Here is a 22,231-nt window from a genome sequence, read left to right as displayed (position 1 = left end):
AGAGAAGGGAATTCATTGAAATAATTTCGTAGATTAATTTCCTTCCCATTCAACTCTGGAATTACCAAATCAATGAAAATCACTGGTATCAGATTTTTTCTGATTAAAAACGCGCAATTGTCTCTGGTAATGATAAAATTATTAATTATTAATTGTAATAAAGATATCTTTTTTCGTTTTCGCTATATTGCACTAATTTTAATTAATTACGAGTAACATATATCGCTTAACGAAAGACATCAAATGATTAATACCAATGGTTGTTACGTTTTTATTTATTTGCTCGAACGCTTCTTCTAATAACGAGAATCACGACAATAGGTTCGTGAAAGAAACGACGGCAAATGATGATAATACAAATGAGCGGATGTATCGAAACGAATAGCCGGATGTTATAACGTCAATAACAGTTTTACGTTTCTTTCTCTGAATAAAGCGGCAATGGAAAGTGGCCGAGTAAAATGTAGGAAAAAGCAGCGCGATTTTATTAAAATATAACACTGGCCAGGGAGGAGGATAATTAAAAAGGCTTTCAGGAACTTACCGAGCAGCAGTTCGCGTATTTCTACCGCGAGTTTATGGATCGACCAAAAGGTTCGAATCTGTCGAAACGCAAATATCGACGACAACGAATTACCGAATAAAAGCCGAATAATTAATTACAGCTTTCTTTTTGTCATGTCCAATGGGATGTAAAATAATTAAAAAAGGGTGACAAGATATAGGAGCAATTACAAGTAAAGTGCAGAACGCGAGAGTAAATAACTTCGTTGGAGCGAAACACGGCCTCAAATCATAATTGAAACGCTTTCAACGAAACTGCCGCACCGAAATAACGTTTACTTAATAAATTTTGTTAAAAAAGATTTCATTAAAAAAAAAAAGCGACTATAATTGCTAGTAGACGCCGTGCGCGGGTATCGAAAATTTGTTCACAAGCAAGGAAAATTTGTTTAGTTCCAGCTAAGAGCTGTTTCCTGGTCATAGTTAAATCCATTATCGTTCTTCTTTTCCACGATCCTCTCTAATTTCGTTTAAACACGAGCACGGAAGCATATGTTCCGTGCTTGTTTGGCCTTTTTTTCGAACGTCTCGTAAACACATTGACTGTTTGCGATAAAGAGAAATTGTAAAAGTTGTCCGGTGTCGATGATTATCGTTGATCTTTATTGTCGTTTTATAGACATCTGTCGCGAAGCTTTGAAATTTTATCGTCGCTCTTTTATTTGTCGATGCTTGAAAAGTTCAGTATTGGAATATCGGTTATCATCTGTGTGGAATTTGTCTCATGAAACTGTTACCCTACACTACCACGTACAATACACTGTAGCTCACGAATCGATGCTTTGTTCGATTTACATTAACAATACATAGTATGAACTAATGACAAAATGATGATTAAAAGTATAATTTGCGAAGAATTCATTTACCTTTTTACGATTCTCTTTCTTCTCAATTTAAATCGTTGTACAGGCATGTGGTTTGTATAACATTTAACATTAAAACATTTATGAAATAGGAAAAATTACGAACGAAATATCGTTATTTATCATTAACGAGGTTTGCCATTGCCGATAGCACAAGACTTTTACGCGCTACAACACAGCGCAAACATCTGTACGATAACCACGCGCGAGTTCTACACCAAACAAACTTACAAACTGTTGTGTAACAAAGAAATGACGAAGTTTGCAATAAAGAAACTCCCGATTCAATCACTGCACACCAAACATTAATCCCGACATCTAAGACCCGAGTTCACCGCCTGCGAAAAAAAGCAATCAACGGAACCTCGTTATTTTTCTCATCGGAAGTACCATTCTCAGCATTTTCGCGGTCTCGTAGCAATTAAAAGTGCCGTAGAAACAGAAAAACAAGCGAGCCGAGGAAAAGGGGAATGTTGGCCGTTTGTGATTTAATCGAGACGAGATAACAAGCGTGCTTCGAGAATTGCAAATCGACCAAGGATTGCCGATTAGGAGCAGTATTAATGGCGATTATGAGGGCTGAAGGTCCTCGGGAGGACTCTATTATCATTTCGTTCCCCTGATTTCTTGGCTCGAGAACGTTTTCTCTACTTCTCTCGCGATAACTTATTTCCAAGCTCGTGACTGTTCAGAGTTTTCTCGAGGAGCTGTATCTCTAACGAGCTCGAGAACTTTGGCCCGGCGAGTTTTTGGCCAAGCGAAAGAACAAAATCCGCGAGGACGTGATTAGCTAGGGCAACTCGTTCGAACCCACTTGAAGAGACTTCTCCAGCTCGTTCCTCGCATTAATCTCCTTCCTGCCAGTCGTCGTGATAATCAGCTGCTTCTCCTCTTTTGTCATCGTTCCTTCTTCCTCTCGCGTCTTCATCTCCATTTTGTCACTCGTGTAAGAACAAGTTCTCGGTAAATTTTACGCAAATATCTTGTCCGATAGCCCGCGCGACGATATCAATCATCCAGAAGATGATAGTTTTTATAGAATATAATACTAATTCGGATAACGTGAATATTAGACGAATAAAATGGATTTTAATATGGAAAGTGAAAATAATATTGAGGATGTTCAAAGGATGTTCCGTTGTCTCAATAGAGCGAATGGATGGAAAACGATATTTCATAAAAATTAAAAAGTGCCAGGCATAGGCGTTAGTTATTGCATAAACTCCAACAATCTGTTAATTTTCAATGAAGTTAGAAAAGAAAAAACAACGATTCTGGAAATGCCTTGAAACACCACGGTGTAACGTAGTTTCGCCGAGCCTGATACGTGCGAAATGAATGTGTTGTGTTTGCTGCTAACACGTTCCTGATATTACTCCTTTTGAACGTGTCTTGCAAGCATATCCTCGCTAATGCACGTTCCTGCTTGCAGATACACGTTTAGAAAGCGCGGTTCAGGGATAAAAGGCAGAAAATTATCACACGTACCAAGGCTGAAATTAGTCGAGTAATTTGAATTCAAGATTACGTTCATACAAGCCGAATCTTTTGTGGTATTTGGTCCAATTCTCAACTTCAATTAGTTTGAATGAATTTATATTACTGGGTCTTGAAATAAGTGAAATTTTCTAAATCTCTGATTGGCTCCGATTTCTATAATTGCATTAGCAAAAAAAAAAAAAATTAATTTACACAAACGTCCACAGTATATTAATAACCTTGCTGCTATAGCGACGTCAATCTCCAAGTAAAGAGAAAACATCTCTATTTTATAGAATCCTGCAGAAATATAACGATGAGTGGTAACATCAAGTCTTTGCCTCCTAACGATCTCCGACAGAAAATCGGCAGAAGAAACAGTTTCCTTTCGGAAGTTTTTCTGCGCCGTTTCCATATTTAATGGGTCGTAAAATCACAACGTTTTACAACCTTAACCGTGGCAAAAGCGCACCCGTTTTATGCACACCTAACCGCGTTCTTCAACGGATATCTGACACACTTCGAGTCCCCTGGATGTTAGCAACTCACCCAGACGACGCGTCCGCGTATTGTCTTTATTGTGCGCGGACAATAGTCGTGATTTCCCATGTGCCGTTATCTTCGTAACCGAACTGGATACGAGCACGGTTTCTCTATTTTCTGGTTGTTCTCTGTTCTCGGGGAAAAAGAAATTTGCGAGTGGATGGAGGGGACGAAGAGCGATAGGAACTGCAACGCTTTCTGCAACATTTCATCCGAGCACCGTCTCTTTGTTTGGTGAATTTGATGGAACGTCCGTTAAGCGACGATACCTTATGCTAGTAAATGCGAGTCTCAGGTTTCCAATATTTCCTCGATATACAACTTTCGTAAAACGAGATCTTCATAGCTTGGGACGCTAGACGTTGCAACGTTTTAGCCTTTAGTCAGCCACCTCAGACCATAAAGCTTTTAAGAAACATTTCTTTCAGCTTCTCGCAACTATTTCGACGGAATTTTGTATATTTCCCCTGGCTTTCAACGTTAATCATTTTTTAATCTAAAGAAACAGATCTTCCGACTTGATTTTAGAGTCTTTAATTTTCGAAACATCGAATTTATTTTTTCGTAGAAAAGGGAGTTTCGGATTTAGATTGAACTTTCAACTTGTCATGTAGTTTCACTCGAAACGAAAAGGATATCTTCGGTTTAATCTTCGGCTTCCCTGGAAACAAATCTTGTTAACCTGTCCGGAGAAAAGACCTTTGATTCGATCCTGAATCTCCGATGTTAAATATTTTAAACTTGTCGCGAAAACAGTGCTTTCAATTTGATCTTCCAAGGTTACATATTTATCTAAGCTTCTTACGAACACCGACCTTTCGGTTTGAATTTAAGCTTTCAGGATCAAATACTTTTTTAATCTGTCTACGAAAACAAAGCTTTCAGTTTAATTTTGAGCTCTCAAAGTTACATTTATATCCAAGCTGTCAATTTATTCTTGAATTTGCAAGAGCTTATAAATTTTAATCTTGCAAGGAACCAAATCCGAGACTAACCGCTTATTTTCGTAAAGACTTAGTATATTCACTCTCAATTACGTATTCTTGATATAATTGAGATATAAAAATTCGAGGGTCATAGAAATTTACAGATAAACAGAAGATAGAAAATAGACTCAAAGAGCGCAGCGGAATTAATTTCTTCAAAGGGGAGTTAAGTGCTTAAGCCGAGTATCCCGTGAATTATCGTTTGAGCCTCAATATCGGTCGTACGAAAAGAAATTTCAATCGTGTACAGCTGAAAATCGGCGAAGCAATACAAATGCTACTCGCGCTTTCGTAGCAGCGAACTCAATCCTCGAATTTTGAGCACACGCTTCCGTTTCTCACGGTCGTTCTCTTTTCCCTTCACATTTTTGGCCGATATTTCAAAGTGCATTTCGCGGCACCAAGTGAATTCAACCTCGCGCAAATAACTCGACGACGAGAGATAGCCACGGCCTTGGTAGCGAACCGGTGCACAGTTTTGGACAAAAGGATCTAGAGAGAGAGAGAGAGAGGGAGAGGGAGAGAGAGAGAGAGAGAGAGCTACGAGTTGCGAGCGTTTCTTTTATGGCCGAAGGATGGTTAGGTAGATGGCCGCGTAGAGAGAACCGATATCTCCGAACGTTCCCACCAAGTTTTTAATTATAAGATAGTCCCAACTGTATGAAATTATTATCAGAGTTGTTGGCGCGAGTAGACGGTTTATAAATTGCGGCTATTAAAACTTTATGAACGAGGATAGCGTATCGTTTCACTTTATTAATCACCTTGTGTTACCTCTCTCCGTATTTCTCGACCTTTCTCTCGCGTTTCGTCTTCTTAATTCGTTCTAAGCTGAGACATAACTACGCTTAAATGAGGCAGGTTTACTACCACTATATGTAAAATATGCGCTAGATATAATTCAATTCTATGATACGTAGTATAAAACGATTCACGAAGAATGAATTTCCATGGAGTAACAAATTTTCTAAATCTCCAAACATGTTCATCATTGACGATCCAGAATCGAACACAACCAACCGAAAACGATCGTCGATTCGTTCTAGCCATTACTTATCAAGAATAATTGCCGATCAAGCAAGAAATTCAGCGTGTCCCATCGTTCAGAAAATACGAAACCTGAAAAGTTAAATGGAACGTGGAATCCGGCTTTAAAACAGATAAACATAGAGAGACGGTTTCTGGTAGACAGAAACGATCGAACGGTTCGTTTGGTTTAATCAGCCACCTGTCCTGCGGATTTTCATGCTGCGTCTTTCGCGTTATATTCCTGGGATTTATTCAGAAGCACGACGCTCTCTCTCCCTTATTTCCCTCGCATTCCAGCTTCCTATCTCGGTCTCCGTGAATACACGAAGCGTGGGGTAATTAGTAGCTACCACCGAGCCACTTCCACGACCTACTTTGTGCTCCCCGAAAAGATAAATAAATAAGAGCTTCCTGTCTTCTTTATTTTCGTGCTTCTTTCTCTTTTAATAACTGGGACGGCCGCAGTAATTAACGTATCGACAGGACAGAATGCTGAATTGAGCGGTATCAATTCAAGGTGCAATGATTTTTGCATCTTGAATACAGGAGATGTGGAAAATAAACTGATTGTAAAATTTTCAGTTGTGAATGTGCCTCTCGATTAAACGGTGGAACATTCGTTTCAAGGATGAAAGCTTCCTTTGTCTCATTCGAAAAATTTTAAGTACAAAGATTTATCATTCATGTAGAGATTTTTGTTGTATCATCTCCAAAGGGAGAGAAAACGATCAGTGTCAAATAAATCTATATTTGAATATGTTGGGAATAGTTATAAAATATAAACTTTCGAATGATTATTTCACCGATAGACTGTCATCGAAACACAGATGAAATATAATAAATTGCGAGCGAAAGATACGTACAATCGTTACGTATAAGAATTTTTCACTCTCGATCAATACGAAAATTCATTGTCCTTTATTAATGTCGTGCTATTCCCGACATACAGTATACGATACCTTTCATTCGTTTCAATCTATCAATTACAATCGACACTTCTCCATCCATTTTCAACATTCATCGACGCGTCCAAACATTCTTCAACATTACCATATACAACGCTCCTCAAAATGGACAAAAGCGAACGTTATTCAAATCTTAAATTTCAACTTGACAAAAGGGGAAAATTTAACAGCAAGCGAACAAAACGAACGACATAAACAGAAGTATCGGCTTTATTCAAGCGCGACGAAAGATACAGTAGAAAAGTAAAGGAACGTTGGAAAAAAAGAGAGACAGAAATGGCAAAGGCTTGAATAAATAATTAAGCGAGCCAGAGTTCCCTTAATACACCGAATAGAATGGTAGAGACGCGGAAGCAAGGCCGAAGGCGTCCCTAAGATATCGTTCGCGTAGATGCATTAATTAAAATTCCACCCCGACACCTACGAGCCACCCCCATACGTCAGGCGAACGATACAGTGTTCGAGCCGCTCCGGCAGATCGAATCCAATTCACTTAAAAGGACCACCCGCTGCTTTATGAGCCTTCATTCTATCTTTTTTATACGTCCGTCCTTGCCCTTTTATCTTACATACGCGTCTCTCTGCTTCCTTCGAAAATATTTATGCATATTATTCGTTCCAAGTCGAACGTGTTTTTTTGTTCCACTTTAATCTGATACGCGTTGTTTAGGTAATTTATCGGACTTTTGACAATTTCCCAATGGGATTACGTTCGAGAATAACTTTTACAATAGATATTTTATTGTATCAGATCATCCTGAAAGTTCTGACGATAATAATCTTTCCATCTTGGAACAACATACAACCATATTGAAGGTATCGAAAATAAGCGATTGAGAAAACGATTATTTCTTTGCCGGCAAGTCTTTTTTTTATCGGATACAAGGAATATATTCTTTCAAGTTTTTATAGAAAATTCCATTACGTACGGTGACATTTAAAATTATCAGGCAAAAGGCAAAGATCGTGGGAATTTCAAGGTAGATAATCCTGTTTTATACAAATTAATTATCCAACGAGCTTTGATCCATATGAAACGCAAACTAGATTCCATAGGATTTTCCGTGATATCAAAGATATTCTCTATTGTGATATTCGCTGGATATAGAGTTATTTAATCACAAAGTAGCCAAAGATCATTCCACATTCGAGGTACAAAAGCGTTCCAAAATTTCCAAAAGCACAGTTTATTTCATCCTGCGTTGCTTTTTATCTAATTCCACTGTTCCCCTCCCTCCTCTTTTGTTCTGCGCGCTGTTCCTAATTTCCTTTCACGCACGCCCGGCAATTTGCTACTTAATCAAACGCCTGGCTAAAAAGGCCGCCTAATTAGACAGGCAGTCGAAAGGGCCGCATTTACTTTGACACGTGTATCGAACTAGGCCAGCCAGAAGGTAGACGACGTCGGTGAAAACTTTCGAATGTAACTTTACTGCCCGCTCGGCTCTCTGATAATTAAATTCCGAACGACTTACGTGACTACGACGTGCGATGAAATTTTCAAGAATCGAACAGTCTCCCGCAGCTCGACCAATTCGGTTTCCCTCAATTTCCAATGATTTCGTCCCCTCCCAATCATTGTTTTGTTCTAACATTTCGATTTATTACGCCCTATTTACGTGAACCATCATTTTACGAGTCAAATGTTTTGGAAATTTTCTCAGCCTTCCGATATTTCGTTTTAATATCAGAATCAACGATCATCAAAATATGGAACTTATAGCCGAAGAAACGAAAGTAAAATGTGTAGGAAAAAATACATAATGCAAGGGAAAATAACAAAGCTTTTATGTGTATAGTTTGCGAGTGCTGCGATATGAATACGATAATGATTGAACTTCTGAAAACGTCGCGTCGACGCGAGGAATCATTGAATGGCGTATTGAATGCGTTTTCCTACTTTATTTATATGTGATAACATAATACTAACACAATGTGCACATATATTACCGTTCAATTGTTACTATCCGAACAATTGCTTATTTTTAGCAAATATATTTATATATGCATATCTTTAATCACAAAATTACGGTTAAATGAAATTGCAATGACTTTATTCTTCAGAACTTAGAAGCAAAATATCGGTTTTTTTCTAATAAATTGAATTTTTTGAATGAACGTTGCTAAGGATAAAGAAAGCGTAAATCCAGAGAAATCAAACCAAAATTCAACGGATCGATCGTTGTCCAAACGTTCCTTGTAAGCTGTCCCTTTGCTTTACACAACGGCAAACACGTGGCATCGACGTGACGTAAACACGGAGATGTGAATGCAACGTGACTATTAAGCTTCATTTCCACTGACAGAATCGTGTCGAGCCTGTGCATCATAGGTTGTCACAGAACAAGAGTGTATTAATTTCTATTTAGACATCGTTTACACGTCAATTTTAATATCCCCACTATCGCTAACTGTTTCACAGTCTCAAGCCTTCCTTTAGCTTGAATCATGTGAAAATTGAGATCAAAGCAAATCCGATATCAAAGGCGAATCGAGCAAGCAAATCGAAACTATACTTGATTTTCCAAAGAAACACCGACAAAGACAAATCGACATAACAATCGCCACAATACGTGCATTTTATTTTCTTCATTTACCTTTAAGAAAAAATGTAAAATGCTTGCAAAAATGTAAAGATTGACGGAGTTCAATTATATTTGTAAGATGACTATATCTATAAAGAACTTCGTAAGGCGTCTGTCCGATAGGAATCAAAGAAGAAAAAGAAAAAGTAAGAGCTTTTCTTTGGATAAACTTCAGTGTTGTGAGAGACATCTTAGGTTCGTCTCGAGTGTTGTTAAAGATGTCTGGAAATTGTTGTCCTTCTTCTTGGCAGTTTTCTTCGTTGCGAGTTGCTTCTACGTTGGACTAAATTATTACAAATATTCATATCCTACTCTGTTAAATCGTAACATACGTATGAAATACCTGATTTTTAACAATTCATACCTCGGTGAACCTTAAAAAAGTATCTGCTTATACACGTCGAGATTAAAGAACTTAGAACGAATATAGGAAGAATTTTCAATTATTCATTTAGTTTAAAAACTCTCAATTTAAGAATAAAAAAGAGACGGAGAGCGAGATTTCAATCGAATCTGATCACAGCTCGTGATAACTCGACCAGCGCTATTCAATCGCGATTCAGAATTCCATGCCAATGTCAATTTTCCAGAAGAAACGAAACATCTTACATTTGATGTGCACGAACGTGAAGCATAGAACGATAAGTGAATTTCGTTCAAGATTCTTCACGGTATACTTAAAATTTTCCCGTTGCATTCCACGAATATCATCGTTTAAGCTACTTCCTTCTTCGTCGCTCGTTTGTTTTCGCTTTAAAGATATTTCAAACGGAACGAAATTGATTTTTTTTTTATGTTGAAAATAAAATGAATTGGAAATATTTGCAATTTTCCAAATCGATTCTATTTCCTATAAATATTAATTTTCCACTTTTCAAACTACGATTGCTTGAAATTTAAGAAATTTCTCTTGAACAGCGACCCCGTTTTATAATAGTCAGATAACTCTGCGATCTCCTTTTCCTCCATATAAAAAAAATCTTTGATAAAGCGAAGAAAATACTTGAAAAATATGTATTACAGAATAAAAAGAGATAAAGGCAGCAACCCTTAGAAAAATACTTAATGATCCCCATAGAGGTCGCGATTCCACAGATTATAAACCAGAGCTCCAGACTAATTAAATTCATATCTACGCGAATTCCACTTAATTAAATATCTTAATTGTTATATTTTCATAAAATTATTTTAAACCAAGCCCAATTTAACTACCACGTCCAAGATAACTAAGTTCATATTTATACGAACACTACTTAATCGAAATTAAACATGAAAATTTTTATACTTTCACAAAGCCAGTCTAGATCATATCTAGTTTAGCTATGTACGTGCTACGAAGCTTAGTATCTACTTTAAATTATCCCGGTAAATATCGTTATATTAAATCTCGTCTCATTCTTTTTATTTTCAATTTAAATTCGAGTTAGACTACGTTAGACCCAAAATAGAGTAAATCGCGCGCACGAAAGCAGATATTCCTTTTCATTACGCGTCCCTCCAGCATCAGCCTATCCAGTTCCCATCGTATTTCATTGGACAAGCCGCGCTTAATGCATTCGAAAGTTTACCTCGCGGAAAAATATAACCGGCGCGGTAGAATCCCCAAGAGAGTAGAATTAAGCCGAGAAAAACACACTATGCCGTGAAAATATTTCATATATTTCACGATCCATGGAAATTCCAACGCGCGAATTTCCAGGTCACTGGTTGCGGAAAATCGAAGATCCAGGGCAACCCGGAGATCGTCAATCGATATTGGCCAATTTACGTATTCCCGGGATAGTGCCGTACAATTCAAAGAACTCCAATGCATCGATGTACTTTATTCCATCTAGAATTTATTAGGTGTAAAAATGAATTTAGCCTTTTCCAAGCTAAACTGATCGACATCGTCTTCTGTTGATTTTTTATTTCTGCAGCAAATTTTCTTACCGTTGGGTTTCTACGCCCTGTCCATAATTTTAAAACTATCATTTATCGTAACGTTAAAACATCGAAGATATTAAAAGGTTGCTTCCTATAGCAAAGTACATTATCGCCATTTCTTTAGAGTAGTAGGTAATTTAGATTAATAGTCTGGTGATTCTAGTCATTAATTCACCATTAATGTAGGCACCTATGTGGTGTAATTCACATAGTATTGTTATAAATTGACCGAAGCGTCCGTATACTTATAAATGGTAATATAAATGTCAATATGTAGACGAAATTACAATTTTATATTTTTGTCTCGATGTATCGAAAGTAAATAATTTTTTAACGAAACACAGACAATAAGGCAACTTCGATGGAACGTATTAATACACGTACATCTCTTTCAGATTATAACTGGCTGTCATCCGTGAAGCACTTTATGATAAAAGCCATTAAAACTATGTAGTAATGTAAATAACATATGCGCGCATATGATATAGAAGAAATCAATTTTTTCTTCTTTTCGCTCGTCTCCTGAAACACTTGATTTTATCGCTGTACAGATTTCATTTCTTTTCCCTTTCGACCATTCGTTGAGATCTGCCATTTTTTCGGCGTATTACGAACGCATAATGCGTCCGATTTCAATCAAATGTAAATCCCTTTCGAGACGAATCTCGACACCGCTCACGAGATAGCAATTAAAAGTATAAAAAAATTTCACTGGCAAACAATTTCTGCAATTCGCAACATATCCCCGACAATACATGTCGCTATTTTTTAACCGGCGGAACAAAAGAAGAAACAAACGAGTTTCTGTAAACTTCACCCGCCTCGGGGATCCGTCGATGTTCGCTCGTCAATCCGTCCACGTAAACCGCGCAACAAAGGTAGAAACTAATAACCAGAAATCGGTTTCCAAAACAGAACGAAGGGAAATAAATCCATCACCAGCGCGGCGTAGAACAAGGCTTTCTATCGTTCAAAAGAAGCGCCGAGTGCGGTTCAGCGTTCTCGTCGACTGAAACAGCTGTCAGACCACGAAAAAGTTATGGGATATTGTTCAAGTATTAACATCGTCTGGCGCTTAACTATTCCAGTTGTTATATTTATTTTTTCACGTAGAATCCCTTTCTTACGAGACATTGCGTATAGTTCATAGACAGTCCGCAGATATGGTATAATAAAGTCACTGGAACAGTTAAATAACAAATGTATCAACAATACCCACTTCGAGATTAAACTACAAAGAAGGTTACGAAATGTAGCACTTAACTTTTTATAGAAACCGAAAGCATAAATCTTAAAATCATCCGCGTCGATCCATACAGTTTTACTTAAAATAGCAAATTAAACGCGTTAAAAATTGACCATTCCTGAGCGCGCGTACCCGAAACTGTCATCAAATTTTTCTAATCCTCTCATTGCAAAATTCAAGTATGCATCTTCCTCTATGAAATCTATAAGACGTATAACAATATCCTAATTACGAATCTTTGAAAATTTTCAGATTTAAAAAAGAGAATTCGATAATAAAACACGACCAAAATTACAGTTTTTCCCCGAACAGACAGCCGCTTTCCAACAATGCGCGATGCAGTTGGTGATCGTCGCGGGCTTCCGGACGAAATTGAAATTGTTCCCGATGAAGCCCGGGGGGAGCGGGATCGGGGCGGACTAGAATCGAGCCTAACTAACTTGTGCAACGAAAACGCGGAACAGACGACGCGCGAGTGCACGAAGAAACGAAATGAAACAGCTGAGAGGGTGAGCGCACGCTAGAAATTGCTCTCTTCCACTGATCATCCCCCAGAGGCAACACGCGCATCCTGTTCCACCCTGTTTTCCCAACCTATCCAGCATGTCTCGAGCCGGCTCCAAGCGACGTGATTAATTACGATATCGCTTTTTAGCCGCAGTTCTCTGGCCCCGTCCGTTCGATTGCCACTTCGCTTTTTTCTATCCGTTTCAAAATCCGCGGCCCGCGTTCGACACACGTTCCCGGCTACAATTTTTTTTTTTATTTCTTCTTTTTTTCATTAATCAGTCCCGACGAATTAATCCGACTCGTATCCGCGTGGCTGAACCACGCCCCGCGTTTGCGACCCTCGACAGGGTGCTTCGGATGTCTCGCGTTGTGTTAGACGCGAATTGAATTCGCCGCGGTGACTCTTTATCAGTGCGTAGACGCGGATAATTCTGGATTTTAGCAGGGCAAATTAGTTTAGGACTTTCTTGTAAGCGTGGAATCTTAAATGTCTCAGTTTTGATGTGAAAAGGATATGAAACGGTATAAATTTGAAAGTAAAAATATAGCCAACTAATTATAAGTATAAATCATAAGATAATAAATCGCAGAGTAGTTAGAAAGTAATAAATAAATAAAGTAATAAAATAAATAAGTAATAAAATAAATTAGTTCAATAAATCAATCAACCACGTTTGGCGAATTTTTATCATTCTTTGGAATCTTTTTTACGAATGTAATTCCAGTATGTAAGCTGTGAAACATTCTGTCATAAATCATATATTTAACATTTTTAGAAGTTTAATAAACTAATTATTATTAGCTTATTTTCACCGCCGCATGCTTCTCCGCGCACTTCACTTGTTTCTTCTATAAATTTCACACACAATCCAATCTTCTATCGCTATTTTTAACCCTTTTCCTCTATTTTCCCTTCATTCGGTCAATCGGTAGAAGATAAAATACACGGAGGCTTGCCGAAAGAAATTCGGAACTCTGAAAAGCTAAAAGACCAAGGCTCCTGAACTTTCCCAAGAATTTTTGCATCTCGTAATATCGTAAAGTTTCCCGATCTGCCCAAAACTATTCGTATACGAATTCCTCGATCTCCTTGCCATCTGGTTCACGGAAAACCAATAATTAAATGATTTAAAGGCAAGGCGTAGTCGAAGAATGAGTCGAAGCACTTGAAAACATTTTCGAACAGTTATGGTTTTCAGTAGAAACGGCGGCTGATTGGTTTCAAATGACGCGGAGCGCAAATTAAGGAAGCCTCAAAAGCGGGAAGTTATGTCGTCTGGTCTGGCGGGGAAAGTTTCTTCCACTTGGACGGCAGCTTCTTGTTCGCGAAATTTTCTCTCTCTCCCTCCCTCCCTCTCTCTCTCTCTCTCTCTCTCTCCCTCCCTTTCGTCTTGTGGTTGTGCATCGAGTCGCACGATATTAATTCAAGTTTCCCCGTATCCTCTCAAGGATTAATTAGACTTATACAAAATGGCGGGAATCGTGGTAACACGTACCCTCTGGCACTCAGCTTGCGAAACGAGGCCAAGAGGAAATTCAACATTCTAAATTATGAATATTTAAATCTATTTCCGCAAGATACAAAGCAGTCGTGTGGAAAAACACAATTTGCGCTTATAAAAGATAGAAAAAAAAAGAACGATCGTCGGGATTTGAAAGGAAAATTGCCTGAAGCGCGGATGAAATATTAACAGGATTCGAGCGATCTATGCTAATTATACTCTAAAAGTTAATTAAAATACCTCAAACGTTTCAAATAAAATAAATGAAATATTTGAAAATACGGAAAATCAAGTAGAAGCTCTCCTTTCATTTCCGGCGAATTATCGGACTGACAACCTTCAATGGGAATTTTGCAAATCTAATATCGTTCCAGATATCGGCAAACGGCTTTTCGATCGATTTGTTCCCAATAGAAAAATTCGTCATGGATCGCGACATCAGCTGGCAAAACGTCGATTCAAATCGACGTGGAATCAACAAAATTCACGGGTCAATTAGCAACCGTGCCGGCCGCCTCGTATAAATGATTTTTAATTGATTCCACGAAAGGAGGTAGAGAGAGAGGAAAGAACGGTCGTCGGTGATTCGAAACGCGATTCATTCGCGCGGGTCGGAAATCAATTTCCCTCCAAAACTACGACAGATCGCAATCTACGCTCTTTCATAGAGCCCGTATGAATCTAATTAAATTGGTCCCTAGCAAACGGGTCCCTCGTCGACTCACTGGTAACACAAATTAAAAAAGCAGACTAATTAAAATCAATCCAATTGCTCGATAATCGAATTTCTATTAGAAAAGCACCAAGAACAGGTCGCATGTCAAACAAGAGCCGAACATGATCATAAAATAAAAAGAAGTCTTTATAAAAACGGATCAGACACATCGCACTAGCACGAGCACGCGGGACCGGCCGTCAAAACAAACCATCTAACGAGCTTACGATCTAAGGATCTACCTTGCGATCGTGGCAGGCCTCTCCGAGCGGGAACATCGAACGCGTGCGATCCACTTGCCTCACTCCCTCTCTTTCTCGTTCTCCGTTTCCCTTCCCTCTTTTGGTATGTTTTTCCGTTCTTATGGTCGACGAAACGACAGACGTATTGCAAGCTTGCGATGGCACGTGAACACCACGGCCGAATGGCGCGACTGAACTCGCCTGAACCGTGCCGGAGCTTGACTCAACCGAGGCTTTCGGGCCGGCGCTCTCGTTCATTTGGTGGGGGTGGCGGCGTACAGGGGTTGAGGATGTACAGCGAGGAAGGGTTAGAAGAAGGGAGAAGGGAATGTGGGAAACGTTGGATAGACGGGAGAGGGTGGAAGGGTGAGAATGAAACCGCGATCGACGGGTAGAGGGGTTAAGAATAGTGGATTGTGCGATAAAGCAAAGAAGTCCCGCTGGAGGAAGATGGTATAAGGTGGTACAAGGTGTTGCGCAGGATTGATATACGTGTGTATGCGTGTAGGCGAAGAAATGAATGAAATGGAAGAATGTGGAAAAGAATGTGAGGGAGAAGACGAAGGAAAGTGAAACGAGCAACTGGAAGGACGGGATATTGTGTTGCGGATACGACTCGGTGGAGAAAGGTAGATAAAGCGGCGAAGACAGGTCACAGGACTAAAAAGGGTAAATTTGAAGCGGAATAAGGAAAAATGTTGCGATAAAAGTTGAGAAGGAGGAAAATAATGTAAAGGAATGGACACTGAAGGGGGATGTTTCTTCAAGTGGTTGCAAGGGACGCAAAATGACAGAGTACAGGGAACGCAGAAAGGAAGGTAGCACAGTGGATAGCAAAATGTAAGGGAAGCAAAAAGAAAATGGTGAAAAAAATGGCACGATCGGTGGATTAGAGAAGAGAAAAGAGACGGATGAGCGAAGAATAAACAGAGACGCGAGCTGCGTGTGTACATCGATTTACCAACTATGGCACACACTGCGATTCTATCGCAACGAAGCTTGCAACGTCGGCTTATGAAGTTCGCCGACATGTCACGATGTATTCTGCGAACACGATCGTAATTACGGAAACACCTGTGCCAGTTATGAATCCATATGCTACTACGTTGCAGCCTAGTTTTTTAACGCAGCTTTTATAAACAACGCGCGACTTCTAATTTTTCCAGCTTATATTTGTCATTTCAAATTAACGATAAAAATTGCAAAAACGAATTTCGTTATTTCCGTTTCATAGGATAAGCTAAGAGTAATTTTATGCAACTGCGGTATGACATTTATACGAAGCTTCCAGCGTTAGAACTCAGTCGCATTCGAATCGCGGCATTAGAAACACATTTCAGTCCTGACAGAGAACATTTGTATTCCAACTGAGTGATGATTTTTTCTGTACATACGTTCTACAGATAGATACTACGTGTAATAAGACAGGAAGAACCTATTCTTTACACGTATAGAAAAAATTAGCTGAAACTTGCGGTTTTCGCAATTCACGCGAATAAACTGACACGACAACGAATCTCGGATCATCTAATTCATTCTGAACTTTCATCTTAACGAACCAGCCAATATTCTGATACTAATTGAGTTAAACATAGATAAGCCCCGTCGTTCCACTAACGTCAAGTTTCAAAGATAGAATCTGGATAAAAGTTGCTACGCGTAATATTTAACGAGTACTTTATGTATACATTACACGTTCGTCAGTCCGAGCTACTAAAATAACATACGAAAGAGGCTGTACGAAAATGTAATAAATAATCGAGGTTGAACGAGGCCCTTCAATTGCCTAATTTCATTAGGTAAATTAAAGAGGAATATCCTGATTGGTAGAAAATCAGATACTCGTAAAAGTTTCGCTAGCCTCTAATAAAGAAGGCAGATTTTGAACTGCCAAACATCGTGATATCAATCACGAGGCATGATATTTTTCGTCTAATCAAAAAGCACGCAGCTTGCGCCTTTAATTCGTTACATTACTCTCTACATATATTTTTCGTTCACTTGGTTGTATTAAAATGTTAGAATCGACTCGTACTGAGCACGTGATACCAATCGCATGATACAAAAAGTGTGCAAAAATGTAAATCTAGTTCCAAAGTCAAATAAAACGATTATTCTGATGTCGTAAGATTAATTAACGATATGACTGAACTAAACTTTTAAACTGTTACAACCTAATACAAACTTTAAATTAGAATCCTTAACGTCAAACTTTAGACACGGTGCAACAGTTAGAATACCGCAAGAGAAGCGTGCTAAAATTACCATCGTATCCGAATAAGCGCAGTATCCGATGGAAGTATCGCCGCAGTTTCATCCCAGTCGAAAATCCCAAAAACCGATTCCACCGCGATAAAAGCTGCAGAGAAGCTTAAGAATGACAGACTCCGGCTTCTTTGAGACTAAGAAGAAAGAGATCGCAACGCTTAAGCGGCCGATTGATTAAAGCCCCGCGAACACTCCGCCCGTGTGAATTTTTAATGAGAGAAGCGGAGTCTGAACGAGCTCTGGTCGACTTCCGAGTAGCGCGATCGGCTTTCAAGATGATACTTTCAACCCTCTACACGGGGCTAGAGGCCCGGAAGAAGCGAGAGAAGAACGCGAAGGGTGCTCAAGTGCCTTTGTTCGCGATGAATGCTCGCCCCTCGAACAGGTAGCTCGCGACCCCGTGAATCTTCCTTCGATTAGGGAGCTTCGCCATACGAACCTACTCCTCCAAAACTTGTTCTCGTCGCGTGCGTTCTTGACCCGCGAATGGGAATTTTTGAAGCCTAGCAATGGCTGACACGGTTAAGAGCTCTGACAAATGGTCGTAGCTCGTTATTAAAGGAAAGGGTACAGGCGTTGTTCGCTGCGTTTAGCGTCGCATAGTTCGTTGAAGGGTAGACGCAAGACGGTGATTTTATTAGACTTGATAGGGCGAATTTACGAGCACGAAAATTCATGGCTGAGAGGAATTTATATAGAAACCATAAATCTCTGACGAAATCGATGAGCGAGTGGTGATTTTCGAAGTTATATGACTGACAAATTGTAACGAGTATCGAGTATCCATTTTTTACTTTTTTTAGGGAGGGAGAAAAAATTGTAGCCTGTCGCTAAAGAGAGCGTACGTTACAGCGCGTTACAGTTTCGATCTTTTGGCGAGAGCTAATGTTATTGCCAATCATGTCGTCGACGAATACAAAAGGCAATCGACAAACGCGAAGATTAAACAATCGCGTGGTCGATGCAGCACCTGTCCATTATGACAGCATTGCATGGCGGAAAAAATATTTTCACGTAGACAACGATTATTCGAATGATTCATCGGCCCTAGAACTCATGCACGCGGTAGACAACGTGTTTAGAAATGAATAAGCTGCTACTGAGAGAGAGAGAGAAAGAGAGACGCGCGAACTAACGTCGATAATTTAGCACAATCGTGATAATTCAGCGAAATGCAATTCTCCGCCGACAATCCAGCTCTCGTCATGTTATAAATTTCCGTTTTCTGCCGATATTACCGGCCTCCGTTAAAAATCCACCGCTAATATACGATGCCCTGTCAAAAGTCCGATCTAAACTTCTTCACGCCCCCGATAAATTCAGGAAAATTCCCGACCTGTCGAAAACAAGCAACCGTTAATCACGAAACATCCTAGAATTTTTCAAAATTGCCTCGCACCGATCACCCTTCCGTTTGTCGAACAAACAAAACAGATTTTACGCATTCTTTACCATTTTTTAGTACTTGCTGAAATATACTTTGTTATTGTCATGTAAGGTATAACGTGCGATGCGTGATTTCAATTGTATTTTTCAATAAATATGTAATGAGTTTGTTTGTATCAACCAAGTACAATTCACCGTGCAACATTAATCAAAAGCCGATAATCGATGGCTTCCTGGAATATATGACTCGGGAAACTTTCCGTCCATATAATCGGAGTTTACGTTCAGATAAGTGAAATCAATAGCCAAAGGCTCATTTAATCGTGCACTAACGAGAATTTCGTTCCTTTAAATAAAGTACGGATAAACGAAGTTTTACTGTATCTCCATTTATCAACTCACTCAAGCTTCAACAAGCTCGCGCGTTAACACGAGACAAGTAGTCGGAAAAAGGAAACAAAAAGTAGCGGGGAAGAGCCGAACGTAGCTGTCGAAACTCGACCCTGTACATTTCGCATGGTGCGTGCATTCTTTTACTTTTACGCCGTCAAATTTCCCATAAGTCCATAAAAATCCGCAATCCATTAACCATTATCTGATCCATTAACCAATATCCTCGAACATCGATCTATCATTATCTCCATCTATCAACATCCTCCAACTCCAACGAACTCGCATTAACACGAAACAAGTAGACAGAGAGAAGAAACAAAAAACAAAAGGAAGAACCGAACACAGTTTCGATCGCTCTCGAAACTCCACTCGCCGCGTTTCGCGAGCCACCTGCTCGATTACCCTCGGAATTAATGTATGAATTGGGTACACACGGGATTGTTCCATGTCCGCGCCTCACCCCTTTCCGCGTTGCCCTATATTCCCAGCCTCTCGAACATCGGCCCATTGACCTTTTCGCGGCAGGCTAGGCAACGAAGAGGGGGTTGCATCGAGGTAAATTCGCGGACCTCGCGAAACGACGAAAGAAAGTGGCTGCAGCGCGACACGATAAAGCTTGCGAGTCCGAGATCGATGAGATCGTATTAATTATAACAGGCCTGAAGAGCACTCGGGACCTTCCGACCACTTCACCGTATATCATCTCTTTCCCTTCTCTCTTTCCGTGTGTAGGCCGCGAAACGAAATTCGCCACGACGGCAGAAAAAATCTTGCAAAGGGAGGAAGTACTCGTCGTTCGAGCACACACGTCCAAGTGTCTTCCACCAGACGCACAGTCTTTCGCGTGTTCATGCGTGTGCGTGTATAGGTTGAAAAGGAGTTGACAAGCTTTCGCTGTCTGTGGTCGTAGACGACGCGATCCGACCGACGACGCAATTATAAGCGAAATCGAGTCACGATCTTTATTTTCGCGTGAGAACTTCTGGTGTGTTGCAATTCCGAGCTCAGGGACTGCGGAGTTTGTCTTTATTATGTGACGTTGACTGATTGTTTGTCAGACACGTGAAAATCGGTTCGTTCACTTCTCCTTTCAGGTAGAATTGAATAGGCCTTTCAGAATTTTCACAATTTCGTATAAGGTCGCCAGCTGTTCTAATATTTATGAGCAGCGGTGTACATATTTTATTCTAAGAATGCTGTGTTAATTTACCATTCAAAAGATACGCAGAAGAAAGTGACTAAACGAATTTTATTTCACTCTTGCAAGTTTGTTTATTTCGCTACGTGGTTTATAATAAAATTTCAAATTGATTCGAATAAACTACGTAACAACGAAATTAGAAGGGCATTCGGTACTTCGGCTTTTCATAAGATTATTTTATACAATCTCGTGGAAGGCAGTGAAATTTTCCAATAAAGTTACCATCGATCGAATTTAAGATTGCTCGCATCGAAGTAAAAGGTTGGCGAAAGTTGTATCGCGCTCGAGGTCATTCATGAATATTGAAAGACGTCGTGGCACGAAACAGGCTCGTGTCCGGCTATTAATTCACTCTCTGAATAAGCAACGGGGAGATTTTTTTAATTAAAACGTGCGGTCTTCCTAATTAAAAAGCGAGCATTCATCGATTCGCGGCGCCTCGTCTTAAGATTTTCACTCGCAGCCAAAGGAATATTCTGAATGGGAAAAAAATGAAGGTAGGAGAACAGAAAAGAGACAAGAAAGTAGACGCGTTCCCTTTCAAAATGCATAATTCAAACGTTTCTGAATATTCCGAAAATTTCAGCGCGAGCCGCGGTCGCGAGTCAAACACGCGATGCAAATTCACATTTAAGTTTTAGCTTAAGTCAGCCAACTCGGAAAAGTCTTTAGTGATCTAATTCCCTTGTATAATGCACGTTACCAAGTATTATCTACGCTTCTTTAACAGCGAGACACGATATAACACTATCGTCTAAAGACACATTGAAGAAAATAATAGTTCCAATAGAAACCAATCTTATAAAAATAACTTCAATCGTTTGCAAGTAACGTAAATCAATATATTGTCAGCCCTGTAACGATAGTTGTATGATATATGAAATTTGAGATCGTAGTAAAAGAAAGAAACAACAGAGAGTCTCAATCTCCAACCGATAAGAACGATCATCAACGATCGGCAGTAAATTGAATCGAGAATGTTACAAATACAATTTTTTACGGAAGAATTAAGAAGGAAATAGAGAGGCAACCTAGTTATAGAATTATAGAGCACAGTATAATTAAATTTAATATGCTAGCTGCGCGTGAAAATGAAACCTTGAACACAGCCCTCTAATATATTTCCCGTCTACTTTAAATTACCAGCACAAATCATTTAAATTAGCAAGACAGAAGATCCACGTGCCATCTTAGCACTTTTTATTCTAAACAAAAAGGCAACTTGCTAGTGAACTTGGTCGTACTCTTAAGCGCGCGAGAACGGAACGCAAAAGGCACAAAAAAGGATGGAATTGAGGGGGTGAGTTTCCTCCACGAGGGAAGGGATTGTGACTTCGTCGAGCATCGGCTAGAGGGCGGTGAATTTCCAACAACATGGCCGTCTAACACCGACACCCCGTGCAAGTCTCCACGAAGTTGACCAGTTTCAAGAAACCAGTGAATTTCATCGTTACGCCTGAGGACAGTCCAAGCTTGTAAGTAACGACGCATTGTTCGTAATTATTTTCTTATCGGTCTTTCGGTTAATTTTTCCAAAACAACGCAAACAGTATCGACTCGAACTGCGTGCTTTGTCCGGCAAAGGAAACGCACCCCTCTCGCGTGTATCTCGCCACCCCGTGCAATGGTGTGCGTTGACATTGGCGATCAATAGAGCCAATGGTTAACGATAGACTCGATCGTCTAGAATTGTCGATCGATCGAGCGCTCGTCTTTTGACATTTCTTGATATTTAATATAGTAGAGAATTCTATAAAAGAAGACATTGATTTCATCGAATCCTTTTATTGTTGCACTTTGGTGATGTTTGTGTTGGATGAAATCTCTC

At 39.5% G+C, this 22,231-nt stretch overlaps 2 protein-coding genes across 4 annotated transcripts in view; one reads left to right on the top strand and one right to left on the bottom strand.

The window, feature by feature from the left end:
• LOC122572505 overlaps window positions 1-16,312 on the bottom strand; it is a 60,862-nt gene extending 44,550 nt beyond the window's left edge. The window contains exon 1 of the mRNA XM_043737505.1: window positions 15,156-16,312. The gene's annotated coding sequence lies outside the window, so the exon portion shown is untranslated. The remainder of the gene's footprint in view (window positions 1-15,155) is intronic.
• LOC122572506 overlaps window positions 1-22,231 on the top strand; it is a 159,387-nt gene that overhangs the window by 120,837 nt on the left and 16,319 nt on the right. Inside the window, exon 2 of one of the 3 annotated variants that reach the window (XM_043737506.1) lies at window positions 21,550-21,878. The exons of 1 other annotated variant lie outside the window; for it this stretch is intronic. The gene's annotated coding sequence lies outside the window, so the exon portion shown is untranslated. Of the gene's footprint in view, window positions 1-21,066; window positions 21,879-22,231 lie in introns of those variants that run through there. One more of the 3 variants, XM_043737507.1, reaches the window with a different exon arrangement.

The sequence above is a fragment of the Bombus pyrosoma genome, linkage group LG11 (genome assembly GCF_014825855.1).
Source record: "Bombus pyrosoma isolate SC7728 linkage group LG11, ASM1482585v1, whole genome shotgun sequence".
NCBI classification, from domain to species: Eukaryota; Metazoa; Arthropoda; class Insecta; order Hymenoptera; family Apidae; genus Bombus; species Bombus pyrosoma.
This window is presented reverse-complemented; position numbering and strand designations above follow the sequence as displayed.